At 40.4% G+C, this 22,340-nt stretch overlaps 1 long non-coding RNA gene and 1 pseudogene across 1 annotated transcript; one reads left to right on the forward strand and one right to left on the reverse strand.

The window, feature by feature from the left end:
• Positions 1 to 673: 673 nt before the first annotated feature.
• Positions 674 to 4,157, reverse strand: LOC120735141. The gene is made up of 3 exons (XR_005696194.1): positions 3,715 to 4,157; positions 1,964 to 2,114; positions 674 to 1,847 (listed from the first exon to the last, which is right to left on the reverse strand). It is a non-coding gene; the product is annotated as an uncharacterized LOC120735141 (long non-coding RNA).
• A 10,297-nt stretch (positions 4,158 to 14,454) lies between these two features.
• LOC120735212 overlaps positions 14,455 to 22,340 on the forward strand; it is a 44,239-nt pseudogene continuing 36,353 nt past the window's right edge.

Genomic DNA, 22,340 nt, shown 5'->3' on the forward strand with positions numbered 1-22,340 from the left:
CAAATGCAGTCTCAGTGACAGACATTTGGCCTCAAGTTCACACAAAGGAGTTCAATCAGCCAGTGGCTGCTCCGCAGGTTTGAGGCTTTCTCTTCAATAATAGATGATAGAAAGGTTCTGCTGGAGTGCTGGCAGATGGGTGTGTGCAGTATGGGGCTCAATAGGGGATGGTGTGTTGGTTTGTTAGATCCTATGGAAAGGTACTGTGTATTTGATCTCATTCACACACACACACACGCAGAGAGGGGCAACAGTACAACACTAGTTCTTTGTTGCTGTCTTTTGTTTGTTTTTGGGGGGTTTTTGCTTTCTTAAATTATGTAATTTGAGGTCTTCCAACATTTTTACTGGATAAAAATGTATTTGTGATCTGCTCTGAAACCGTTTGAACAGCAGACATGCAATAATAAAACACTAGTATAGCGTGTGGGCCTCTGTGTATTTCACACAGCTCTCTATAAACTGTTGTTACTTCTGCTACACTTCACTTTAATTCCTATAATCTGGTGCTTTCATTCACAGGGTTCTTTTGTTTTGCCATATTTGGCTCGAACAAAAGAACAGAAAAGTTTTTATCTTCAGCACCTCTTACGTCTTAGTTTTCAACTTTCTGTATTGACAAAAATGACACAGCAAATTGTTCTAAATAGAAGTGATGCATGCAGGGACAAATCATTGGCTTTTATTTATTTATTTCTTCTTTTCCATCTATTCATTTACGGAATGAAATATCTGAACAACTTAGAGATTGAATGAATACCCAGGCAATTCTGCACTGGCATTTCACTTTGTGTGGTTCATGGTCCTTGGAGAACGAATCACACAGGTTTTTGGTGATGCTCTGACTTTTCATAGTCAAAAGAGATTCTCAGTACACCGGATCATTATCAAAGCGTTGTCGTGTCTGAGCAAAAGGCAGCCTGTGGGGCTGAATTGAAGGCAGCACAAAAGTGCCAAACAGCAGCATTTCCTTCACAGGCCATTGGAGGACAGTTTTTAAAGCAGCTAAATCACCACGGACGTCCACCCTGAAACTTTACAGCAGAAATAAACGTCTTCACAGCCTGGTAGAAAAAATTAAACCCCACCAGCAGGCGGCACAGGCACCCAGGTTTGTGAACACAATAACGCAACATAGAAGGCAACGTAGAAGGCAACGTAGAAGGCCATAGATGTATCTACTAAAAATCTCAGAAAAGTTTAAATACCAGTGAAAAGGTCGAGTTTTCTAAAAATCTTCTTGAATAAGATAACTCGAGAAGATATCACCTAGGATTTTCAAATTGGTGCTATAAGCGTATCTATTAACAATCTTGGATTATTTAGAATCTTAGTGGTATCGACCTCTGAAGGAGATCAAAGGTCAAGTTTTCTTTAAATCTTGTGACTGTGATATTTCAAGAAAATTCACACCTTAAGTGTGTCTACTAGAAGGATGAGGGGTAGTACTGGCGGCCATTAGAATATCCACTATGTGATTAACAACTTTCAGCTTTAATTTATTTAATAATTTTAATTATTAATGCAACTTGCTAACCAAACTAGCATGCTAGCTCTACGCTCTTTCTCCAAATATTGTCGTGTCTGATTTGATTAATTTGATTGATTTCAAATAAACCACTGGTGCAAACTAGCCCAAATTATTTATTGGCCAACTGATATTATCTGTATAGATATTAGCTATTTAGCTATCTTTGGTATCTTCATTTATAATGGCCGATGAATGAAAATGAAAACAGTCAACGCAAACAGGTGAGAAACACAGCCATGAATGTTGATTTGCATTGTTTCTCCAACAGAGGGAACTCTGCAGCTTCCTTGCTGGCACCACACAACAGCTAGCTGATCTGAGTAGAATCAAGCAGAGGAAAAGCAAGTAAAGACACAACTATGTATAACAAATGTTTGAGATATGTGCTTATATATGGGAATGTTGTGCTTTAAAAACACCAAATATCATTACCATATTAGTCTCAAAAATCCCTTATCATCCAGGCTCTAGTGCAGATCAAAAGGTCACAAAGTAATGGCTGCAGTCACAGTGGTTGCGTCTATCTTTTATGTGCCTTAGCACAGCCTCACAGGGCTGCTAGCATGACTGCAGACACTTAGTTCTGTTGAAATCATAGAATACATGTCAGCAGAAATCTTGGAGCTATCAAAGAATTAATATCTGCTATATATAGGACTGTCTTTTTCAGAAAGCTCCATATTTTTGGACTTCCGCTTTGGGATGATTACCCAACTAGAAATATCAGGCTCTCTACTTATTTGACATGACCCCATTTACATTTGTGCATTATGCGACAGCTCCCAGGATATACAGAAGTCTAATCCCAGTTTATTCCCTTGTTGTTCCCCTGGTGGCTTGGATAAGTCTCAGAGCAAGGACGAAAAAGAAGACGACACCAGCTCTGAGAATTATCCAAGTCGTCAGCTCTGATGAAGCCTGTATTGATTAAATAATTGGGGGATTTAAGGTGTTAATGGTTGCACGCATTTGTCAGATATTTGCTTTCTTATGTGACAGCGTGGTTAAATGGCATTTTGGGCGAATACCAGCTAAATGTACCAAACTGAATAAAGCCTTTAGTTTGTTTTTGCAGCTTTGTTGCTTTATCCGACATTTGACTCACTACCCATTATATTATTTGATAGGTGCATCTGTCAAACCATTCAGAATCTCCCACTTAGGAGATAAAGCCAAACAACCATTAACCATTTCTTATCCTCAAAGTATGGCCAGATAAATTCCCCATCTTCCCATCAGCTTTAGAACTGCAGTATGAAAGTTAATAACCGGAAAGTCATTGCTGGAATTCAGTGATATGTTTATGGTGATAAGGAGTTATGAAGATTGGTGTGAGAGGGTAAATGAGGTGACGGGAACTAAGCTGCTTTGTGACTACGCATTGGGCTGAGGAAGAAGCTGAGTCACTGAGGTGACAGTGTGTGGAAGAGATAATGAAAACTTCCGTAATATCTAAGAGGGAGAGAGAAGGACAATAAATCTGTAAGCTGTGACCCAAGATGTGATAACCCATTACCCACATAAAGATAACATCTGGTCCCCACACTCCTCCCTGGCATGAGATAACAGACCATTTTACATTTGAGTTTATTCTTTTCTAATCCCTCAGCATCGCCAGTAAAAGCCATCCTAGTAATCATCTGCACAGCCACACATAAACAAACTCCTAATCCTCTCCAACCCAGAACTTCTGAAAATTAATAAGGCTCGTTTAATGTGAGCGTTCAGGTCATTTTCGGTCATTTCAAACGGCTGGCGAACCAAGACGCTACTTCAAACCGGAGCTGACGTATCTCAAAGCAAATCTGGAAACCAAAACCTCACCTCCTCGTTGCTACTTTGACACCCTTTCCTCTGTATGTTTTGGTTAAAAAAATATAACTCTGCCTTAAAAAATACATTCTGATGAGTCCATTCAACATTTTGTGAGAATCTGAAATAGCTTTCTTTCTTTCACAGCTCCCAACTCTGTACTTGCTTGCCTTATTTATACACTGCCTTCAGCAAGAACCTGAAGTTGAAGTCATTTTAAGCAGCAGTGTAGGTGCACACAGTAAAAACTCTGTCACAAGAAAAACATTCTTGAAGGTGAACTTTGCGAAAGTTTTGTTCCGTATTGTGAGCTTTTTATTTGTCAGAGCTAACCAAGTCAGCACAAAATAAATCAAGACGAGAACGGTTACCCTTGATGGGAGAAGAATCTAGCCTCCAGCTGGAAAGGCAGCAACCTTGCAGCTCCATTGTACCATGTGATGAATTTCGTGGGTGTCTCTATGAACAAATACACAACCTGTCATGATTAGGCTGTGTGCAGGCAGGATGAGGACCCAAACGCAAACTCAACTCAAAATACAGCTTTATTGCTGACAGAAGTTAAGGCGATACAAAATAATATGAAACTAAACTGGGAAGTCATAAAGGAACTGACTCACGAGGAACCACACGGAGGGGCGCACAGTCGTGAGGGAGAACACGACACTGAACTGAGGGAGTCGCGGACATAAATGCACAGAGGGTTAACAAAGGGAGTGGGAGCACACGGGGAACACAGCTGACACAGATAATCATAATGAGACAGGGCAGGAGTGAAGACAACATGACGCATACTGACGAGAGACTGTCAAAGTAAAACAGGAAGTACACAGAGGTTCAGACAGGAGGAGAGAGAGCACGGGGAGAGCACAGACATAACGGGCTGGGGAAAACATGGAATAAAACACAAGGAGGGGAAACGAGGGCTCACAGATACATAGAGGGGCACACAGGGGGTAATCAAATAAGGAACATCTTAACAGAACAACCTAGGAACCAAGGCATAAATAAGGAAAAAATACAAAACACACGAAAACTAAGAATACTGGGCCAACCAGGACCATGACACAACCCACTCAAAATTGTACTGCTGAGGAGTTTTCAGTTCAGTTATGTGCAGGATTAACAGAATATGATTAAATAATAAATGCCTGGGACTCGTGCTTGACATACCCTGCTGCTTCAGATATTCTGTTTTCATATCTAGGTCAAACATCCCACTGAGAAGCTACCTAAGCTGTGGTTTCTGACAGATAGGGTTCTTTGATTTGTTTGGTTCCTCCCTTTTCAGGTTTTTGCACTGTTCAACTTCCTGTCACAATATGTGTCAGTGCATGTGACTTCCAGATTAAACAACATACACAAAGAAAACCAGACTTTTTCTTATCAATTCCACAATAGCAACATATGCTGTCTTAAAATCTTATTCATGTTGTAGAAAAATAGAAAAAAAAATCCACTTAATGTGATGCATGAAGGCATGTGCATGAAGTGCAGGGTTGCTTTAGAATTCTACTCAAGCGTGGGCAAAAATTAGCTTTGGGCACCATATATGTATTGACCACCTATACTCTCTTAGCATTATGTCTGTATTGTATTTCACCGGGGTTGAGTCGATGCTTCAAAATACCAAGGACCTGTCATTACTGTGAGGGTTGCCAGGGGAGTCGACCACTCCAGGAAGTCTTTGTGCACAGCCAAGAAATAGTTCCAGAACAAGAAACACTCAATAAAACTTTGTGTGGATTGAACCAACAGCAATAACATATAATGTGCAATGTCAAGTAAAAGCATTGCTTTGGCTGTGTGGTCCATTTTACTGTCTACTTTGACAGCTACGAGATATTTCTGCCGTTTATTTCCAGTTTTCTATGGCACACACCCTAAAACATAACTCTTATTTAAACATGTGCTTTTATTTTCCCTGGATCTAATGTGGAGGCTTACAGGTCACACACCGAAGCACAGCTTCACTTTGACGGCGTTTAGTTTTGACAGGGGTCAGGGAAAATGCTCCCGACATTTAAGGCTCGCCGACAAGATAAAGCAAGTACTGTTTTTCCGTTGTGGCCCTCGGGGTAGTGTTTGCAAAGTGATCCCTTCCCCATTTCTGTTCTGCTCTGTCTGTGAAATTCAGATATCCTAGTTTTTCCATGTTGCCTTAACCCGTCCACAGGCAGAGCGGTGAGAGACGTCAGTGACAGGTTAGGGCAACAGTGAGGTCAAAGCATGGCCTGCTGACATTCAGAAGGTACTGCATGCTTCCTGTCACAGCTCAGTGCCTGCTGAAGGACAACGTGAAGCAAGGACAAGCAGTGCAATAACAGCTTTATCTGGTAACAAGGACCAACATATTCTCTCGGAAACAGTGGCACTTTTATTTCATTACTGGCAGCTTGGATAAAGGGATCATATTTACAGCATCTCATCAGGCTTAATCACAGATATTTTCTTCTTGTGCCCATCCATCCTTTCTCCACAGTTCAGTAAGAATGGACACATGATCAACTATTCATTTAATAACACAGCAGTGTTAGTTATCGTCAGAGATGGGCAGTAACGCGTTACTTGTAACGCGTTACTGTAATCTGATTACTTTTTTCAAGTAACGAGTAAAGTAAGGGATTACTATTGCAAAATCGGTAATTAGATTACCGTTACTTTCCCGTAGGAACGCTGCGTTACTGCGTTACTAAAACCGTGATTTTTTTGCAAGAATGTCTCATGACAGTGATGTAAGCGAGTGCGCCGTTGGTGACAACAGCTGTGTGCAGATCAACAATGGATCATATATCGATTGTGGGAGAGAGTATAAGCGTGCAGCGTTTAAAGCGTGGAAGTACTGACCTTACTTTGAGTTTGATTCCATAAAAAGTGACAAAAACAGTAGCGTCCATCCTGCGTGGGAAGAAAACTTCTTTTTACAGCGAAAAAAAACCCTAAACTTCCAAGCAAGCACCGAGTGCTCAACGACGTAATGGGAAACTCACAGAGAAACTCGCGGATTCTTCAACTGACCGCGGCACACCTGCACCAGGGTAAACCTCCGCCTACCCTCAGTCCTGCTTTACAGGTGCTGAGTCTTTGACTTTATTTATTTTCTGCTGTGTTTTACTTGCATCTATTTGAAAGAGTGAGTGTAAACACAAAAAATATTTTATTTTATGTGCTGGAATGTGTAGAAAATAGGTTTAAATGTTAAACTAATTTATTCAAGTCAGAGAATGTTGCATATAATTAAATTTTTGCTTGATGCATAAAGTTAAAAGATTAAAACAGATAAAACAAGTTTAAAAAAAAGAGACTTTTCCATTTGATTACATTTTGTATGATGGATTATGCAGAAAAAGTAGAATTGGGCTGAAAGATCTATCGCTTTATCACCTATTCAGGTTGTAAATCGTGTTTTTAAAAAGTAACTAAGTAACTAGGTAATTAATTACTTTTGAAAATAAGTAATCAGTAAAGTAACGGGATTACTTTTTGGGGGAAGTAATCAGTAATTAGTTACTGATTACTTTTTTCAAGTAACTTGACCAATACTGGTTATCGTCCTCTCTGTTGCTAAAATGTTAAAGCGTGAGTTCTCTGACCTACAAAGACATGAACAAGGCACTCGTAACTGAGGACTGAACCCAAGTCTCTCTGATGATTTGTGATTTGTACAAAGCAAAGTAAATGTCTGCTGGTACTTAGCTTCTTCTTCTTCTATCACAGTGGATCATCTGTATCCACCTCATCCTGTTTCTAGCTTCCTTTCATCTCGCACCAACCCTCTGCATGTCCTCCTTCACTACATCCATAAATCTCCACTCTGGTCTTCTTCTTTCCCCCCTCCCTGGCTCTATCTTCAGAATATCCACTACCCCTCCTCTCCGCATATCTAAGCCATCTGAACCTTGCGTCTCTTGGTTTGTCTCCAAACTGCTCAACCTGAGCTGTCCCTCTGATGTACTTGTTTCTAATCTCGTCCATCCTAGTCATTCCCCATCTTCAGCTCTGCCGCCTCCAGCTTAGTTTCCTGTCTCTTTGTCAATAACAGCGTGTCCAAACCATGCATCTTAGCAGGACTCATTGCTGTCTTGTAAATCTTCCCTTTCACTCTTGCCTCAACCCACACCACCTTGCATGCATGCTCTTCTTCACCTCTCCTTTTTACTGCCCCCTTCTTTGGGTGCATTTAAGCTTATCCACTTTCACTACCTCTTATCCTCTGCATGTTCACCTTTTCACCTTGGTCCCTCTCATTCACACACATGTATCCTGTTTTATCTACTTACATTTATGCCTTTTCTCTGCAGAGCATACCTCCACCTCTCCAGGCTCTCTTCTGCCCTCATTTTAGATCACAGTGTCATCTGCAAATTCCTTCCGGACCTCATCTGTCATCCTGTCCAACAGTAAATAAGTAGGGGCTCAAAGCTGCCCAGTTGTTGTCTTGAGTAGTTAGAAAATCCCCTTCCTTATTTTTCTTTCTCAAAATAAGCTGCAGTTGTATTTTCAAGGATTTTATGTCTTAAATCTTTCGCTGTACTTTTGAAATAAGGTTTCCATGCAGTTGCTCTTTTTTAGACATATCAGACAGGCCATTGAAGTGTGTAGTTCGGAATGCATACTTTAAACAACTACAATTGAAATGCTGCTGTTCTCGGGGGGAATGTGCAAGAAAAATACATTTATTCTGAGTAAGTTGCCATCCCAGCATCACAAAGAAACTCTGTCTGCCATCACAGAAAATAGTCATACTGCACAGAAATTGATCTTAGATGAATCTTGACAGCTCAGCTTTTTGAATTGAAGTCTATCTTTGGATGGGCACGATAAACAATGTGCAAAGACACAAAAACACACACATATAAACAACACTGGCTGTGTTAACCGCATGTTGGACAGAGGGAGCGGTATAGCCTCTGTTAGCATCGCAGTTTGCATAAAGCATTTCAGGACTTGTTTTTTTCAGGGTTTGCTTCTTCTCATCAGATGGCTTCAGGGAGTGTTGTGATAGGCAGATACCTTTTTTATTTAACAGTAAAAAATAGATGAAGTTTGTTTGGTTTTTTTGGGGGGGTGGGGGGGGGGGGTGTGATTGCAGTGCAAGTTCAAAGGACCAAGGAAGAGCAATCAAATGTACCCCGGGGCTGCCATTTTAGATATCTGGGTTAAAAACATGGAAAACACGCGCTAGCAATTCCAGCTACGATTCAAATGCAGAAAAATAATCAAGCGAAGCTTAAAAGGACTCGTTAGGAAATGTTTTCTCTGCGAGGAACACGTCGACAAGCCGGGAGTTTCCCCCTGTGCCTCTTGTTTTACCCTGGGAAATATAAATGCAAAATGGTTCCTTTCAACAAAGGTTCCCATCTGAGCATATTAAGAAGAAAGGAGGAAGGAGAGCGAGATGGCAGGTGCATTTCCTGCTTCCACTTAAATGGTAATCTTAATGGCTGCAGAACATTTCCCCATGTGTTGGCCATTGTCCAGAGTTGCCCTTTGTAAGGCTACCTGGCTTCAGACCTTCAAGGCCCTCACGTGAGATGCTGCAGGTCTTAAGCACTCCTACAGGGCTTTTTGTCTTGCCTGCTTGTCTATGCAGCCGATATTGATGCAAATGGATTTTGTAGCTCTCTGCTTTCTTATCTTTTTAGGCTCTATTGTCCACAGTGGAAACACAATATGTGTTGGGAGGGGGGGGGGTCTGCTTGTGTATTCAGTGAAGCTACACTGGTAACCACTGAGAGACTTCATGTACTGCGAGTTTTGAAATGAGATTTAAAGCCGACACATGATGTCTCCCCTTATTTGCATATTAGTAAGATCCAGCAAGATCACGTTTTCATTTTCCCCTCGGCCAGCTCTCTTCGTTTATCATCTCCTACTATAACTCTGTTTCTTAAGTACACTGTTATCACTCTGAAGGAAAAAAATGGAGAAAAAAAATGACTTTATTCCACTCGAAATGTTAATGCGCCCTGCGTAAGGAGGGTTTCCATAAACAACCAGCACAAATGCATCTTGGCTAGATGGAATGGGAATGTCTCTGTTATTCATGTGCAAATACACAATAAATGTACCGAGTTGTTAGGAACCTCTATTCACAGATGCATTCTTGCCTTGGTTTATTTGTAAGATGATGAAGGGCTTGTGTTAAAGAATCTCATTTCACTCATAACCTCCAAATGGGATTTTCTTTTCAGTGATAAGTGGCAATATGAAGTATTGAATCTATCCCTTTTTTCGCTGGGTTGCAGTTTATTCACAACTGAAATTAAAATACATTTTTTGAGAGTATTTGAGACGTTCCAAAGATCTGTTTTGTAAATTTGATGACATGTTCTCTTTTCCGAGGATGAGGATGCGTAACCCCTCAAAAAAGCATCTACAATAGTGGTTTCATTACTGGATATCCATCTTTTTTTTATATATATATACATATATACATATTATTTTGAAGCTGTTTTACAATAATGGGGCAAAAACACAGTAAAAAAAAGGGAAAAAAAATTGGCATCACCCAAGGTCACATCTTTAAATCTTGGCTAATGTACCGATACAGCTTTTACTGTATATAATGGTACATACCGAGAGGGGAGGCAGATTTTAATGTTGTTGCAATACGTTTCCTAGCTACGTATAAGGTGACCTCTATAAATTTTACTTGGTGTTTGTTCACAGATCGACTGACCAAGTTTCCCAGTAAACTCAATTCAGGATCTAAAGAAACAGCGATTCCTGTGATATACTCAATATAATTCAGAGGTCATACCAGAAGGGGCCACTTTTATACAGAGCCAGGTACAGTGTACAAAGAAATCGATATCTATACCACACCTAAAGCACATAGAAGAAAGTGAAGACAAAAGAGGTGTTTGTCAATTGTTATGTTCCAGTCTGACTCCCACATCGCTCTGGATTTATGCAAATCTGGTTTGAGGCTCTAACACTGTAAAAAAGGAAAAATGCTTCTTTTCTTAATAAATGTAGAGGCTACTTTCCTCCTTCTTGTCGCTGATCCCTAAGCAAAGATCATAAGTCAAAGACAAGGCACAGCAACAAAGATCTTGGGAGCATATGGGAAATTAGAAGGGTGAAATGTAGATAATAATGTTAAAGATGAAACATTCATTTGAGGCTCCTTTGAAGGATAATCAGTCAGTCACATACCTGCTCTACTGGGTTACACTCAGTCATAAGACTAGTCCAAATAAGTACCATGAATAGCGTGATACTGCTAACTCCTACAGAGAGGTATTCACATCACATGCAGTCAGGCAGCTGGTTTTCAAAGAAGCATACTATAGTATGCTATAGTATGCTATAGTATGCTGCTAACGCTATAAGGACGTTCAACAGCCATTCAGCTGTATCACCTTGCGTTTTACCTGCTAAGACTAAATAACTCCTATCTTCATAAGGAAAAAAAAAGATGGGAAATAGATTCAAAGTGGATTTTTGGAAATGTTGATTTAAATGAGCTTTGCCACTCAAGTTTAAATTCCTCTGGTGCTTTAGTTTAGTTTTTTAGGGATTTTTTTTTGTGTGTGTGTTTTTTTCTTGCTGTTGACAGATTTCAGTCATATTTTCTCATTTGTTTTCAGACTCGATGGGCTTCAGTTTCATCCCCCTTACAGATGCTTGCAGCACACAAACTCAAACCAAGCACAGGATTCGTGATAATACCTGAGATCAATCAAAAATTCTGGAAATTGTACGTCAATTGTGCTTGAACAGAGGATGTAATCCAAGAAAATAATATCGTTAATGTGCTGGGATTGCAAAACCTTAATTAGATCAGCAGCTTATCTGCAGCTGTTAGTGTTTTGAAGTGTTATTAGTAGCGAGAGGTGTACAGAGAGCTCATGAAGACGAAAGAGATACACTTTGGCTTTATCTGCTCTATACACTGTGTCAGGCCATGCGATAATGTTTTCAGCAGATTACAAATAGACAAGGTCTTTAAATTGGGCCCGACTACTCACCAAAGACCAATCACTGCGAGCCGACACCGGAGCCGGCTGTAATATGTGTGTGAAATGAGAACCATCACAGTAACGCTGTGCACGGCTTCCCTGATGAACGAGACCCCCTCTAAACTAATGTTAAATGGGCTGGCTTTGATAGAGCAGAAAGTTAACCCTTTTTTCCTCTGCAGACCTTTACACCGAGCACTTCAATGAAAGCACAGATAGCAAACTCGGTTAAAACCAACCTTTTTTTAAGATCCTTTCTGTTTTTAAACGGAACAAAACACCTCTGAAATGTGCAATTAAAATTAGAAAAGATGGAGCTCTTTTCATCTGTCTCTTTTGATTGTGTCCACTTAACATCTTTATATGCACAAACTATAAAGTGTGTAGGAAGGCAGATGCTGACTCTGCCTCCAGAGGCACAAACTCAAATAAACACTCTTTGCTGCAGGTATCATGCTGCTCCCACGCAGTATGTTGTGCTGCAAAAGAGTATCCATACTCTTCCGCAGCACCACGCCACTGCGCACCTCGGGGGTCAGCATATGGCTGGCAAGAATTTATTCTATGCCCCTCAGCGGGCCCTAAACACTTCTAATTAATGCACCAATATGGTCCAAATTTTGCTGCATACAGGCACCCACTTGTGAACAGATTGACAGTGCTAATATATTCTCTCTCTCTCTCTCTCTTCTGGAACAATAGCCACATTATCAGATTTGATTCATTTGCATTGTATAGCCAAACTGCAGTGAGATTGTTGCAGATATTTAGCTTACTTCCTATTAACCTCCTATTCATTAGACAGAAAAACAGCAACAACAACAAAACAAACTGCTGGCTCCCATTTCTTGGAGAGAGATACAAAGTTTCCTACAAGTCTTAATAACTTTACAAGTTTTTGCAAACACTAGGAAGAAAAGAAAAAAAAGACTGATGCCCTTGAAGTTCTAAATTTAAGCTGGAACATGTGTAACTGGAGCCTGCGCAGTGATTGAGGCGAGTGCTGTTTTTAGCTTCTAATGAAAGGCTTGTTCATTAAAAATGCCTGACTTTGATGGTGTGGAGGTGGTACGCAAACAATGTCACAAGTCTAGAACAATAGCTCACACACCTAAAAATAAAGATGTGCTTGGAAACATGCCTTTGCTTTTTATCACTCTGGAATTATGAAAGATGTGTGGTTTTTATTCAAGGAATAAATCAGTGTTACCTAAGAGACAACACGTTGTTCACTGCCTACAGTATAGTGGTGACGTCAGAGAGGTGCATTGCTATGTTCACTTTCCTGTCTTTGGTAAAGCCTGTCAGCTGTCAGTGCACTGCAGGATCTCTCCTTTCCCAGATAGTTGTTCTCCTGATATTAAAAGCGGAACAATTTCTTTAATTTTGAGGCCGTACGGCTGTCACTGAGCAGGTGTTTATGTGACAGTCTAATGGCTGAGTATTGTAATTCTTGTTGCTGTAACTCAATAAAGGTGAGAGGCTTGGTAATAAAGTGTCAGACTGTCGTGTTGTGGAAACATCAGCAGTGTCACAGTGTCAGAATATATGCATCCACCCACTCACACTTATAGGAGGAGGAGGTTCAATCGAGAGAGCGAGACAAAAAGAAGAAGAGGAGAAAAAGGCGCAGCTTTCTTGTAATATTGATCCATAAATGCAGAAAGTGCGCCATCTATTGGGTGAATTTCAACTTGCAACCATAGCTTTTTAAAGTGTCCAGATTTTTGCTGGATGTAGAGCTATTTTCAAACACTAGGTGGCGATGCACTCATTCAGGAATGCATTTTTTATACTAAATAGCTTACTAGTTTTCCTTCTTTTTATTCAGATTTCTATACGCACACTGCCTTAGGGTGGAAGATTAATTCTACACTGTTTTATTGTAATTGATCAGGATTTTGACATGTGAACCATAACATATTTGACACTGTTTTATGTTTGCTACCCTCAGTCACAGATGTTTCTACTGTCAGGTGTGATAAGGTTAGGTTTGCAGGCAATAAAGAAGAAGTTCTTTCATTAAAAAATTTCACATTTGTTTATCTGTGCGAGCTCTGACAGTGGCTCATTGTTGTAGTGAAAGACTGGAAAAAAGCTCTATGAAAAGTAATTAAAGCCAAGGTGAATACGCCAGCAATGATCGATCAGGAAATCCAGAATGACGTGTTAATATTACAAAAGACCACAGAATATTTCAAAATAGAGAAAGGTTTGACAAATGGTGTGTGTGTGTGTGTGTGTGTGTGTGTGTGTGTGTGTGTGTGTGTGTGTGTGTGTGTGTGTGTGCGTGTGTGTGTGTGTGTGTTTTCCCGGTGCTTTAAACAGGCTGTCACACTCGTTACCCAACCCTCCTGAGCATGTTATGTCAAGTCAGGTTTCTACAGTCTTTAGTCACAGTTACACTCAATGCGTTTCCCAACAACTGCCTTATGAGAACAATAACTGAATCGGGTATCATGTACCAGGTGTTATTATGCAATAACTGACTCACGGTAAAGACTGATGATAAATCTTGAATAACATTTCAACAGTTATTTGAGGAGGAAAAAATGTGCACCTGAAAGTGGGCAGATTTTGAATTAAAATTTGAGTACTGAAGATAACTGAAAAGATTTGGTTTGTGTCATTGACGCGCAGTGCTTTGATATTAGTAAACAATTTAAACACATTCACATGAAAATAAAAATAAAAAACAAACCTAATCAGTTTTGGTGGTATTTAGGCTGTCACCTGCTTAGTTAAGATTCCGTAGATATTAAATGAGGTAAAAGGCTATTACCTAGCTGAATGTTTATTTTGATCTTTATTTTAACTCATTATTTGCACTTTTTTTTGAAAATGTAAAAGAATAGATAAATAAAGGACAGTAAAGAACTGGATTAAATGAAAGGATAAAAAGACTAAAAAGTCCAGGCTGAACTTTTAAAGTAGGCCAGCACTTTTACCCAGCTAAATGGAAATACTAATTAAATTTCACCTAAAACAAGGCCAGAGATAGATTAGTATTTTTATGACGTGTATTTTTTTTTAATGTATCTATCGTGTGTATGCTAAATTTCAGTTTAATAGTAAGCATGTCCCACCCTGGACGCAGCGACGTGCTCTATCAGTGGTAACAGGCCCCGCCCCGACTATCAGCATCTCCAGTCAGTGGGGAGCAGCTGGGAGTCAGTGTGGAGGAGCAGGAGCAGGTAGCAACGGAGTTCAGCGGCTCCCGCGTTCGTCCGACACTTAGCTAGGGCTGCTCCCCAAGCAGTGGTGGTGATGATGGCGGCGGCTGTAGAGAGAGGGGGCGTCCGTGCCGCTTTCCTGAACCCGAGCAGCGGTGGCGGTGGTGGACCAGCGCCGACGAGCCTCCCGACCGGAGCGTTGGCCGGGGCTGTGGTCCTAGGCTCGGGCTCCGGCAGCATGCCTGTGCCCATGAACCTTTTTGCGACTTGGGAGATAGACCGATCATCTCCAAGCTGCGTCCCGAGGTAACGTTAACATTGGCATGTTAGCGTGAAAATACCACAAATCACAATGTTTGCAAGCCTCCATAACGTTGAATAAATCTTTTGCTAACGTTTGCTTTAACAACGCCCTCGCTGAGTGGAACGTTAGGCAGGACGGACGAGTTGCCTCACATTTCCAAAACACTGTTGGGGAGCTAACTGTCAAGCTAACTAGCAAGGTGGCTAATGCTAAAGCTACCTAGCAAATGTTTTGAAGTTACTATAATGTTTTGTGCTAAATGCACATTTGTTTTGCCACGTTAAGGTGCAGTGGGCCAAAAGTACCAATGTTAAAATTTCCAATTGTATCTTAATAGCTTAGACGAATTAACAAGCCTGTAATAATTTATTAACACTCGGTGTTTTTAATGTATTTCGACCGTTATAACTGGCTAACAAAAGTTCAGCTAACCAGTTCATCTGTTAGACGGATTCTACTAGTTTTCCTTTATGTTCTTTTTATGGTGATGAAGCTTTGCACATAATAAATGTCCGGATAGGCCTGTAGTTGATTAGGTATAAGGAATGCTTGCCACCCAATAGCGGCATAACTATCTATAAATACAGTGGCATGGATGCCGTTCGTCTCATAAGCAACAGACATCCTTTTTATCCTTTTGCAGCCCTATGTGTCATGAGCTGCCTGACCAAACGAGCAGTTCTGCAGCTGCCTGGCGATTTGAAATTCCCAGAATTTTTAAGTTCTTATGCTGTGGGTTGTGTTGTGATTACGTCTCTATAGATCGGAGTCGACTACCCCGTCATAGACAGCAATAAACAATCACAAACAAAGCGACTCACAGTAATGACGAAACAGCGGATATGACAAGAAATTAAATACTTTTGATTGTTTAATGTTATTGTTTTCCTGTTGCGTTATCAGTTATCTTCTGCGACACTTTGCGTTAGTATTCTTCAGCAGTGAGCAGGCATTGCTGCCACCTGACCAGAAACCTCTCGGGAGCTGTGGGCACATTAATCAGCTTTGACCTAGATCTGCTCCACTCACTGGGATAGAAGTGGGCTTGGAGGGGAGGGTTTCCTCTACAGTCAATGTGCCGTATGTGTGTATATGTGCCTGTGTCTCTATAGTGCCTGCATGAGCATGTATGTACGAACGGAATCATTGCATGTGGGAAAATTCCTGATCTTTCAGATCCCTGTGTGAATGTTGAATATTGTTCTGTTTGGCTGTGATGGTTCAAACGATTTAAAGCCAGCTTGAATGAGAATGAATCGTCTTTGAAGTGACAGCACTGCTTTCAGATTATACAGCTCCCTGCCCTTTTTCATTGTAGTCCTGTTTCTGAAAATGTGATTTCACTATTTATTTAGTTGCTGGACAGGCCACAGCAAATGCTGCACAGTGACTAATGCATGAGATTATTTTGGATAGTTGTATCTGTTAAGTTTTAAGACTGGATTGCAGAAAACAGCATGTCGTGCATTCATACAACACGCCATACTATGTACATTGATTTCCCACGTCTGTCATTACACTGTTCTCTGAAGTGGATGATGTACAAAGCACTGTATCCGAGATGAATATGGGTGAGGATCACAATGAATTATTAATGAGTATTACAGTGAAGGTACACTGTTACTCGACCCACAGCTTTCTTGTTGATGAATGGGATACTTTGTTAGATCTGATATGTATGGAGAAGAACTTATTAGGCGTATTAATTCATGACACAATTATTTATTCAGCCTGAAAAGCCTTATTGTAATTATTGTTATATGCGGTGGCTTTGAGGTATAGTGCTCACAGGCTATTCTGCCTTATGTGCTTTCTGACCGTTTATTGTAAGCTAGTGTGAAAAGTCCTGTATGAAGCCCAACCCAAGGCTTGTTTTGGGGATTCTGCCTTGGCATTCTTTCAGGGGCTGGGCCATGTTGTGTGCAGCTGTTTGCTCTTCAGCTGGCCTTTAGCAAATGTGGGTGTCCAGCTAAGTGGCACGGTTTCAGATGAGGCCACGGGGCTGTTACCAGCTGAGTGTTTTTTATTGTGGTACTCCAAAACATCACACACAGCTGTTGTTTTCTAATAATTACAACATGGTAAATAATCCTAAGCCCTTCAGCTCCATTGAAAGCCATGCTCAGGAAAGGATGTTTTTGTCAGAATGGAAAACATGTTGTTAGCTTTATATGCTATTATATTAGCACAGATTTATGGTTTCTAACTGTGGAGCTGGATGAAACAAAATTCATATTTTAGAATCTTGTGCTTGTTAAATTCTGGGTATATCCAAATGCAAATAGAGTTTTATTGCAGTGCACCATACAGTATTCTGGCTCCTACCTGTTGGACGTAGTGTTGTGATAGCTCCATCCTTAACAGGCCTGTTGGAATAGTTAGAGAAGCATTGTTTTGATTCCAGCATTGCCATGCCTGCCAGTCTGCCACCCTCCAGTGAAATACAGCGTGCTGTTTATATTGCAGGTTATTTCTCATAAGCTGATAATTTTTTTCCTTGTTTTTCTTGTTTTTATAATTATTGCAAAAATCAGTGGAGGGGGGAAGTGCAGAAGTCTCACCTGTTTTCCCCTCTTAAAAGAATAGACAACTGCTTTGGTGATGTTGCAGATTTACCAAAGACAGCTGAGGGACATAATACCCACATTATTCATCTTCATGTAGCCTGCTTACTGGACACATTTAAGTGTCTCATTGATATTTTGGGAAATTGTGCTGAATATAAAGTTATGCATGTAAAACTAAGCTTTTAAAAAACTGGGGTATTTTTGTACTAGAGTAGATTTAAAAATAATTTAGTCAGTGCTCTGCATGGTGGATGATGTGCTTTCTTAGCTGTTTTGACCCTAACAGTTTTGGTAGAGTGGTTTTATTTTTACCAATCCTTTCCCCTTTATTTAAGCATACGAGAATAATAAAGAGACAGGTGTAGCTGCGGTTACACAGCAGAACTAAAGAAGTTTAGTGGCCTGTTCAAAAATCCAGCTGAGCTGTCTACAGGCAAGAATTTGTTGAGGTAATGATGTGGTATTTGCAGGAATGGCACTAATGCGACGGTCAAAATATGGTCCTGTGTTTATCTTATTTTGATAAAGAATTTTCAGCAGGATGAGAGCATTGGCTTCTTGCCAAGTTCAAAATAGAGGACTTTTTCATAAACATCTGTACTGATAAAACCCTAAAAGAGCTGAAAATATACTACCTGAGACTAAACCAAGCCCAGACATTATTTGAAAAGTGGCACCTAGCTCAAATCTGTTGCAACATCATCTCTACACACGAACAAGCAGCGTGCTAATGTGTCCATAAAAGCTCTCCAACCTCCATTGTGTCCAAAGCTTTAGGTGCATTATGAAGCTATAACTAACTTACTTTCAAGCTGACAATTTGTCTGCTTTCAGAGTAAACATCATCCTCTTTGGGTTGCTAAATGGAAAATGTTTTGTAGATCTGAAAATGTTGGCGTGCCCTTGATTTTCTTTTTTAAATCCTCTGTGTATAAAGATCCCTCTATTACATTTCTCTGGACTCAGAGAAGTGAATACATCTCAGTTAGCTCGCAAGCTACGAAAAAACGTCTTCCTCTTCCCGTCTGATGTTTATCTCTGCCGAGTAGTGCGTCCTTCTTTCTGTCTGTGTGATTCATGTGAGTCCCAAGATGGCTTTACTCTCTCATGAGCGGCAGAGCCTTATCTTGATAGTAATTGAGTGTACTTTGCAGACTCTGGTCAGATGTTTGTATCTTCTGCCTCAATCTGTAGTGTATCAAACAGATTTGTGTTGTGTATGGCAGATATAGATGATAAACGAAAACAAACCCGGGCTCAAGTAGAGCAACGTTATTGTGTCATATTTGTTCTGGGTCAGCAGAGATGAAGCCATCAGCAAGACATTTTTTACTTATCCCTTATGCCTTTATGCTGTGATGCATAAGGGATATGTAAAAATATCCCTCATGCATAACTGTTAGCGTGCAGTTTCTAGTATCATCCATGGCCTTAATCTCTTAGATTTATTTTCCAGTTTTCTGTAAATTCAGTGATTAACCCTTTGCTGAGACCATTAAATCTGGGTACAAGTAAAGAACGCCTGACTGTCAGATAATATGATCTAAATTCACCCTTTCACCTCCTCAATAAGTGTTTCATCTCAAGGCATGGGTATTGTTTCTCTTAGCAGGGGAGCTGCTGTAATCTGATTTCATAACAGGAAAAGAGGAGCTAGTAATCTCATGCTGCACACACACTGTCTGCTTAATCCTCTGCTTCCTTTTGGAATCATATACATCAGCCGCCTCCAGTGCCCTTCAGGATTGTGACACAGTCGCCACATCTGTTTGCACCATGTTTACAATCGTTGTTTGACACCTGATGCTAAATGTTCATATTTGATATGGTATTTTGAATGATGTAAATGAAGCAAGCTTTTAGGCTGAGGAATCATCCCCAAAGAGCATGTTGTTAATGCTCTGTTACAGAAGCAACATTTGACTTCATGGCATGATACTTGGCAAGATGCCCATGCAAAATATAAACAACTCAGAACAAAGGTGCATTTAGAGGGATGACAGCTCCATTTTTAAAGCAGATACTGAAAGTGACAATATTGCAAATGTAACTGGATCGTGACGTTTTTATTTTTCTTGTTAGAGAAATAAGAATCCATAATGTGGCTTTCTTTTAAGACATGTTTCATATTTTAGTCACATTAATAGTTAAACTAGTTCCCTTTTGTTTTATCATGTCTTCAAATAAGATTTCAACTTGGCTCCATGCTGTCCATGCTGTTCACACACTTTGCTGACAGAAGACCAATCAGCACCTTCACGCCCCTCTTTTTCGTGCTTACTCCCACTGCTTGATATGTGTCAAAATTCTCTTGGTTTCCTTCCCTGCTTTCCTGGAGGAGGAGGAATTTCCTTGGGAAACATTCCACATTCCTGGCAACTAGAGAGCTGCTGGTGCAACTGAAATCAGCCTCCTTCAGTCTGGTTTCAGTACCCTTCTCCCTTCCGTTGTTGACTAACAACCTGCTCTCTGGAACGGAGCCAGGATTTGAGCTGTGGATTGTCCACTCTATTGAAAAGTTTTGCTGAATTGGCCCTGAGCTTTATGGTGATCAGGCATGCACTGAATGCTCATGTTGAATGTCTCACAAAGGGAAGAAAGGTTTGTTTCCCCCTGCGTGGACCTCAGTATGGGAGCGAGGCCAGATTCTTCTGTGGGCGGATACTGGGGTCTCTGCTAGTGAAGAGATCCAGCTTCCTGAGCCAGCAAGCGAGGCGAGGAAAGTGTCCTCTGATACAGGGAGGATCCTGTCAAAATAAGCACACTGGGGACAGCGTCTCTCAACTCATATTTTCTCTCTTGTTCTTGCACTGTTTATTTCCCACCTCTCCCAGTGAGGCATTTCCTGAGCTGTATATGCCAGCAGCAACACAGACACCATTATTTCAGACACAAAACATTTATGATGTTGATGAATGAGAAAACATGACAGACCGTTTTAAAACATGAAGATTTGTCATCATGGCAGTCTGAAATCCTGTACTACATTTCTAGCAGAGTCTTCTCTTGTAAACAAACACAGACTGGCAGTGCAGTTATATTTATCCTTAGTCAAATCACTTTACCTTAACTGTCAGCCATACTCAAAGAACATTTCTTTCATCTTACTGAGTCTCATAAATAGAAGACTTTTTTCCTTGTTTTGGCTAACAGCCCCAGAAAAGAATCAGCATCTTTGCCTTTTCTGTCTGGATGAGGACATAACAGTCCCTGGAGTGAGAAATCTCCGATAACATGGAGTTGGATGCCCTGCTTGCTTGCTTGTCTAATCACAGATTAAGGAGTCTGAACTGTCTGGATTCCAGTTTCTGTCCATGCGTCTTTGATCAGTTGACCCACACTGCAGTTGTGCCACCTTCTCTTTTTCTGTGCATTAAATTCAAGCAGCTTTATTTTAACAAAGAATTAAGTTAGATCTGCACTGAGGTGAAATTAAATTAAATATGAATACTTACTTGGTTAAGGACAAAAAATTGGATGTTACTGTTTTAAATCTAGGTGCCGCAAAGCATTGCACATGAGAATTTTGTATTACATAGTCTAAGATTAATGTTAAAAAGATGGATCGTTAACATAGATCCAACATCTCCCATCTTCATCTCACAAACTGCATTAATTAACGATTCACGGTATAAAAATGGGCATTTATCATACTGCGTTCACATGCTTATCTGTGGTAATGGAAAAATGACTGTGCTTGTTACTTGGCAGCAAACAGCGTCAGCCTAATTGGCCTCACCTCTCTATTTTTACTCACCTTGCTATCACTGGTGTTAAAATTACTGCTGAACTGATAAAAAGGAAAAACATGATCTGTGTGCAGAATCTCTGAAGAAGCTGGAGCACGGATACAGTTAGTCCATTAGTCATTTGGATGTATAAAATGGGGGGTGGGGTTGTGTCAGGTTTTTAATCACTTTAGGGGGGAAAGTGAACTATTTGCTGATGCTGACCGTTGTATAGTTGTTTGCACAATTCCCAGTTCAGTGTCCTGATCATTTTTCTTTCTTGAAAGTCTTGTCCACTTTGCAGAAAATGGTACGAGTCAGTGCAGGTTTGGAAGGGTGTTTTTGTCAGCTGAAGTCCTTCTAGCATCATTAGCAATGACAACAGGCAAACCTTGCTTCGTCAGGCAATATTTTCTACACTTGATTTATCATACTGCCATATCTGGTTCAGTTACCATAGAGCTCAATACAGACGCGAATCATTTGTAGAACCTGAATAAAGTCGATTTCTTCTTGTTTCTTTTCTTAGGAAGCTGAGGGTGTTTCTAAATTCCCAGATCATTAATGAGAGCAGACAGATTCGGTGTGGTGGATGCAAGAATTAAAGGGCAGACCTAATCCTGTCTGATGCTCAGCAGAGGCACCATATGTCAGTATTAAATATGTATAGGAAAGCTGCACTGATCCTTTAGATGAAATGTCAGCAATGCTTAAATGTAACTGAAAGATATCATCAAGTTCACTCAGTTTCAATGCCGTGTCCTTACATTGGAGATAGGAGCAGCCATATACATCTTTGCTGGCTAGGTTTTACAGCTTTGAAAATTGATTCTGCTTATTCATATTCATATTAAAGGTGGTAGATTGTCAGACTGCATTAAACAGGACTAAGGACTTCAGATTTACTGTACAATATCGTGAAAACTCAGCTGGGGTCTATTCTGACGTGGAGCAATGGATGTGTCAAAGCTCTCGGGGTCAACGCAGCGGTCTGGCTGGCTTTCCCTTGCCAGCCCTTTCATTGCACTTTCATCTTTTCACAATGCAGCCCATTCATCATGGCTTTTAAAGATGAATCATTGTTGTTTTTTTAAAAAGGCTTATATAAGCTCAGCATGCTATAAATCCAGTCTCCTACAGGCTGTGTACATTTTAATATATTCATGCTGTTTAATGCCATTCCAAACATTTCTTAGTATGTATGACGATACAATAAGATTTGCATTATACTTCTTTGTGGATGTGCACATGGACTGCT

The sequence above is a fragment of the Simochromis diagramma genome, unplaced genomic scaffold (genome assembly GCF_900408965.1).
Source record: "Simochromis diagramma unplaced genomic scaffold, fSimDia1.1 OVJJ01000481.1, whole genome shotgun sequence".
NCBI classification, from domain to species: domain Eukaryota; kingdom Metazoa; phylum Chordata; class Actinopteri; order Cichliformes; family Cichlidae; genus Simochromis; species Simochromis diagramma.